Source organism: Lissotriton helveticus, chromosome 10 (genome assembly GCF_964261635.1).
Source record: "Lissotriton helveticus chromosome 10, aLisHel1.1, whole genome shotgun sequence".
NCBI classification, from domain to species: Eukaryota; Metazoa; Chordata; class Amphibia; order Caudata; family Salamandridae; genus Lissotriton; species Lissotriton helveticus.
In genome coordinates this window covers 278,002,552-278,009,338 of record NC_136071.1, presented here as the reverse complement: position 1 = coordinate 278,009,338, position 6,787 = coordinate 278,002,552, and the positions used below count along the sequence as shown (strand labels likewise).

The 6,787-nt window shown below is 44.7% G+C and overlaps 1 protein-coding gene across 1 annotated transcript in view; it reads left to right on the top strand.

Annotated features, from left to right (window-relative positions):
* The first annotated feature begins 1,567 nt into the window (after window positions 1-1,567).
* LOC144786255 (7-alpha-hydroxycholest-4-en-3-one 12-alpha-hydroxylase-like) overlaps window positions 1,568-6,787 on the top strand; it is a 129,800-nt gene continuing 124,580 nt past the window's right edge. The window contains exon 1 of the mRNA XM_078665303.1: window positions 1,568-1,693. The gene's annotated coding sequence lies outside the window, so the exon portion shown is untranslated. The remainder of the gene's footprint in view (window positions 1,694-6,787) is intronic.

Sequence of the window (6,787 nt, the reverse complement as noted above, 5' to 3'; positions counted from 1 at the left end):
TCGTGTTTTTCACGGGATACTCTCACCGCCATTCCCCTGTGACAGCAACACACTTTTGACGCATGGTTTGCACTCCACTCGCACTTCCTCACGCACCACTATATAGTCATTTCCGGTCCCCAACATAGATTTCTCTCACTATCACCATGTGTGGCACAGTGTGTTCCCACCTTGCTAATCAGCAATGATGTATAGAAAAAATAGTAAATTTTCTGTTACACGTCAACCACGAGCACTCACTCGCGCACTTACCAATCACTGGAACCTATCACAAATATATTTACGTGATATCGTGTGGACATCAGATCCCATGTTGTACTTTGTATCCTCCCCAGCCCTGATGAGTCGTGCAAGCACTGTCACAACTTGACGACGAAACACGTGTCGGCTGGCCATCCATACAATAAAAGAGGAGTCATCCAACATCCATTTCTTCCTCTGTTTCGACCACTTTTTAATTGCTCCTTTGTGTCCATTGAGGCATCTTTGTCTTTACTGTAATTTGGTGTGCAATTGGTACTTGATTTTTTAAATAGGAAGGAACTGCCCAGCACAAGCAATAGAAAATAAAACAATCCCCTAAGAAACCTACAAAACATATTGCCCCATTACAATGGAGCAATATTAATTAGGTGAAGGTATCCCTCGTGCGGCATATTTACGTAGCCCTAATATCACCTGGTTAATATTTTCTGTACAATGTGGCATCGAAATGTAACAGACGACGTTTCAAGATTCCAAGGTCCTTGCATGAGCGGCTTACCCAGCCCAGATTTCTGGTTTGTGTTATAGGATCCAGTGTAGTTTTTGAATAAACAGGGCTTCAAGTCCCAGAATGCAATGCCTGTGAAACTTGAGTCCTATGGAGGTACGAGGGCAGGGCCTGCACTTGAAAGGGAGGGAATGGAGTTTGGAGAGGAGGGTGGAGGGGGTTGTTGGTGGTGATCTTACAGCTAAGATGGCCACCTACATGCATGACATTGAACTGTTTGCGGCCCTGGCCATTTAAGCTACAAAGCATTGCTATTAAGCATGTTAATCTAGCTAGTTCAATTAGAGTAAATGAAGACTGCAACACCCAGAATGCATTACATTCTCATATGAAAGCCCAGTATTGGAATCTTTGTGATGTCATGGCGAGAGTTCACCATGCTAACAGCTAAAGACGTGAGCCCAGAGGGTACTTTTGAACTCAAGAGATGCGGCATGAATAATCTTGGGTAACCTACATTTTGATGCTGATGGCTCCCTCTCCTGTGTTGGTTTCCACACAGGACCACACTTCGTCAGCTAATACAATTGAATATGTAATGAAAAATGTGGTGTAAAATGCACCATTTTGGTCTGTCTTTTTCCAAAATTTTCCCCCCAAATGAAATCGCCCTAGTAGTGGTCGGGCTCGCTCGCTGCGCTTGCGACGCGCAGGACGGGGGCTGGTCTGGCACTTTTTGCCAGGGCTGCTTCCAGTTCCAATCCCAGTCCGGCCCTGATAACAACGTCATACATCTTTACTCTGGATGTGCACGGAATGTCTAGGAATAATTCGAGCTATTCCAGGAAGCCACGCCTCTTTTGGTGCTTGTTTCCAAACCTGTCTGTTCAGCCTTTGTAGTCGGGTTGAACGGAGAGAGGAGAGGACGCAACGCAGCCTGCTCTCGTCCCCTTGGGAGAAACTAGTGTTTTGTATCGAAAGGTACGTCCTACCCTCTCGCTCGTTCTGTTTTTTGCCACACGAAAAAGACATTAGCAGATAGCTGCTGAGAAAGAACTGAGTGCGTGTGTACACTACAAAATGACAAATAAGCTACAGGAAGCAGTTACTTGACGTGAAGAGGCTGTACGAAAACGAGGGAGTTGGCGTTTGGGGACTTGGTCGTGGGAAAGATTTAAAAGCCGAATATGAAGTCTTTCAACATTTGAAAACTTCTTAGCAGGTGATGTGATTCGGCGGGGCTTTCTTGTTGCTCTGCCTTGGTTGGGCACGTTTAGCTCAGAATGTAGCAAATCAAGGAATTTAGGGCTACATTTGGGGGTAAACAATGCATTTTAAGGAACACCATCGAGTGGCCCTTCCTCCAGCCTGCTAGCGTGACACTAAAGCAAATTATGGACAGTGAAAGTAACATTTGTGGGCAAATGTCCAAATTCAGGTCACGAATTCGGGACAAAGGCCAAAGGGTCATTTTTACGGACACATCTGAGGAGGTCACATTATTTTTTTTTTTAAAGCTGACAGAAGTACAAGTCAAATTATGTTTATGTTCTTTAGTTTGTGTTACACATTGGAGCAGAGGTGCAAATAGAACCAAATGTTGTTTTGGGTGGGGGGCTACTAAAAATTTTGGGGGTGGGGGGGGGTGCTAATTCTTCCAGCAATAGTCAGAGTGGTGATGCAGGGGCTCTAAGAAGGGGTAAGCTTCGTTAACAAGTAAATGTTCTTTTAACAGCCTGTGAAGTACTCGGGTGTGGCTATGGGTGTACACGGGAAGCTGTCTCAGCCCGGGCTGCAACACACAACAGGGGTGGTGGGCGGGGCGCGGCTGAAGTGCTTTCAGTCCCATGGGTGTTGCGCGCCTGCTAGGGAGTATTGTGCAAACATTCACATATAGCTGGACGCAGGTCTTTAAGTGAGATAAAAAACTGGGGGGGGGGGGTCTCTCAAAGGGTCGTTACCGATGTAATTAAGGGCATGGCCTAAAAACACATAAGGTAAAAATCTGTGCTTAGCATAGTTTGCCGCCCTACTTGTATTTTGCTGTTTCTGTCATTGTATCCAGATATATGATAATACAACAAGTTACATCATACCTACAACAAGTCAGGATTATTGGCTTTGTCAGTGGCTGTTCGTTGCATAAGATAAATAAGCAGCAACTATGGCTTGTATATAAAATTGAAAAAGCTTCCACTTAAAGCCCTGGTGACACAACAACAATGTTGCTGCTCTTGAGTTTGAAAAAAAGAAGGGAAATCCAGAGAGAAAATGACTATCTTCAAGTGGCCTAACGGCTAGGGCGCTCGACCTCGGACCTGGCGATCTGGGTTCGAGTCTCGGTAACGACTCGAAAACCTCCTGTGATTCTGGGCAAATCACTTAATCTCCCCGTGCCTAAAAAATTAAAGTGTGTCCTCATGTAACGTAACTGGAAAATATGTAAAGCGCTCTGATACCTAATTCGGTTCGGGTCTAGTTCGCGCTATATAAAACTCTGCAAAAAAAAAAAAATGATTTCCCTATTCCTACAACGCTCACCTGGCATGACATCATGCCGTCACTTCTCCACTAGTGAGAAGTGAGCAGTGTGAGCACGCGCACATTGATGTGCCTGCTGTAACTGCAGTCCAGTAACAAGCATTTGCAATGCAATAGGTATCGCATTTGCGAGATTTGAGCTATTGGCATTGTAAATGACAATGCCTTTAATTTATGTCTTTAAAAAACTTGCAATGATGAAAGGCATTGTCATTTAAAATACCAATAGGTCAAATGCAATTGCAATTTTGTAACAGTTCCGTGCATTTCTTCCACTTGCAGTACTTTTAGTAAATGCATAACGTACAAAAATAAAACAAGAATTCTCATTGGTTGACCAACTTCTAACTTTTGATTAGCTGGACAAATCCTAACTTTCCAATGATTGTGCTAATTTGTCTTATTGTTCTTAAACCCCAAGGGGCTTATTTACAAACTCCTTGCGTCTTCGGTGCCTCACTTTTAATATGGGAAACAGTGACGCATCGGCGGCGCAAGGGGCTTGTAAATAATCCCCCAAGTGTATTTGGGCAGTGGAACTCTAGTTCGAGAGCGCGCACATCAACTGTATAAAGATGCATTAATAAGCAGTCTGAGGCGGCACAAACACGTGCACTGGAAATCTGCCAATCACATACACGTAACCGGCTGTTTGTACAGTCGCGTGGCGTCCTACAGCATCTCTTCAAGGCACGCGCCGCGTCCTACTGTGGTGCGCTCCGGCCCACTCCCTGGCCAGTGGCCAGCTCACCACGCCCACGCAATTAGAATTCTGCTCCACTCCCTCGCACTCTGTGAGTGAGCTTTCGAGCCCACGCCCTTGTCGAAGAATGCCCTGTAGTGGCGTTTGCACGAGGTGAAAACAGATTACAGACCCATACATTTGTGCTGAGCAGATTAACAAAAGAAGAAAGAACTAATAGTTGGATGCTGAGCTACACATAGCAATTGTGTTGAAGTGTTTGTTTTTTTAAACTGGAATGCTTTAACGTGGATGTACAATTTGTATTGGGGATAAAGAAAGACGGACTTCATGTGTATGAGAGAGATGCACACAAAGAGAAAATGAATGAGGGAGAGAGAGAAGGGGCTACGATGGAATGACACAGTAAAGTCTGCAGTTAGCAGCCAGCCTGTTTATCAGCGCCGCGAGCCCCTCTGCAGACTCCCCCTGCATTCCAATGTCAGTCACGTGAACTGTTCACGAGGCGCGCGTCTCGATCCGGCAAATGCACACGCGCCCAACGTTATCCTACGGGACAACGCTGCGCGTGCGGCCAGGTCTTGTAGCCACATTCCAACTCGTTGTCGGCTGAGCCGACAGCTATAGTGCTTTCTGCGAGAGCGCGCTTTTGCGCGCTTATCGCAGCGAGCCCTAAAAAAACTGACTACCAGTGCCAGGGCACAAAACAGCCCAATAGAGACCCGTTTCGAGGCCCCCTTTAAAAAAAATTACCGGTGCTCAGCACCTGTGACACCCGGCACACTTAAAGCCCTGGCTGGCCGTATTTAAAGACGGAAGAACGATCAAACATATGCTCTCCAAGGTGAGTTTGACATCTGACAATAGGGACAGTTTTCGTCTCCTGTACCTTGAATGATGGTGACAGAAGCGACGCTGTGTTGTTGAACGTAGACTTAGAGTTCACAGGCAGTAGCAGTACTCGAGAATGAGAACAAAGAGAGAAGTGATGGTGCCTATAGGGACTATATGTTGAGTTTTAACGGGGTTATGCCCAAGTAAAAACTTCCCGGCCTGGGTCAATAGTACGGTATGTTTATATAGGTGGTCGGAGTAGTTGGAAGACATTCAAATATACATCAAAAACGTGAGCATAAAACAAGAAAACAGATCACTAAAATAGTAAAAAAGCTATTAAAAAAGAAATTTAATTATCAAGCAGGCCGCATTAGATGCAATTGTAATTCAAAGCATTAAATGGATAGTTGTGCCTTTTTTTTTCTTCAATAAATAGTGCTCATGGGTGTAGGGAGTGACACAGCGAAGAGGTTTGTGACGTAGACCGTCTTTTACAAACCTTCACATGCTCGTGGATCAGAATGTACTAACGAAAGATGTACCAATGAGCAATGTAATATGGAACTAATTGACCTTGACAGGCTGGAAAGGCTTACTTATATATAGTGTGTATTATATCTATGTCACAAACACCTTTAGCCTGTCCCTCACTACCACTTCCCCATTTCTTTGCTGTGTCACTCCCTATATAAACATACCGTATAGGGACTATGGGCCCGATGTAGGTAATTCCGATTTACCGACTCTTAAATACCGAATCATACCGATTCGGTATTTAAGAGTCGGTAAATTGGAAGTAGGCAGATGTAGGTAATTTTTCTTTTAAAATTACCGATTCTGTATGATTCGGTATTTACCGAATCCGTAAATACCGAATCGGTATTTCCCATTGATTCCTATGGGCCTTGAAGCCCATAGGAATCAATGGGAAATACCGATTCGGTATTTACCGATTCGGTAAATACCGAATCCTGGCAGGGGGAACGGGGTGTCACTTTGACACCCTGTAGCACCCCAATGTCAGGCTTGTATGCCATGTGGCACACATACATGCCCTAAGGGCATGTCTGTGTGTCACATGGCATAGGTGTACATGCACAGATGTGCATGTACACCTGAATTCGTTATTTACCATGCAATAGTATTACATGGTAAATAACGAATTCTCAGGGGCCTGTGGCACAGTTGAAAGCGCCACCTACATCTGCATTTACAGATTCGGTATTTTTACAGAGTCTGTATTTGCCAATTCGGTAATTTTACCGATTCGGTAAATACAGATTCGGTAAAAATACTGAATCTGTAAATACATGCCCCCTACATTGGAAAAGGCATTTACCGGTCGGTAACGGCCTAATTCGGCCGTTACCGACCGGTAAATGCCTACCTACATCGGGCCCTATATAGCATACATGCCAACATTTTAGGACAGGGACGTGGGAGATTTAAAGTAAAAAATCGGGAGCATGAAAATGCCCCATTGACTTCTATTGTAGAAAATGAAATTCCAGGCGGGAGACAGCTGAAATAAAGCCACTTATGGCTTGAAAAATTGGTAGTCTCCCCCTGAATCGGGTCTATTGGCATGTATGATATAGTCTGCCTTCAGTCTTTGACTCTGAGACAGAATTATTTAAAGCCCCAGTTTGACCTTTGCACTGGGTTAAAAAAGAAGTTGTTAATATACTTAGACTGTAGAATAAGCTTGCCACTCTCTTTGTTGATTTACTACCTACTTCCCCCCCCTACATTTATTCAAATTGTGGTGCGTGCCCCCCTGGGGGCCCGTGGCTGCATTCCCCCCTGGGGGCCCGTGGCTGCATTCCCAGAGGGGCGCAAATGTCTCAGTAAACACTTGTAAATGAAAATGGCCTGGAAATGCGTTTTCGTGTTTCCTGGCAGCCTTAAATTACGTGAAGCATCTCCATTGTTTAGCCCTTTAATTTCACTCTTATGCAGAGGCACAACAAGGTCTCCATTAACAATTCAGAGAT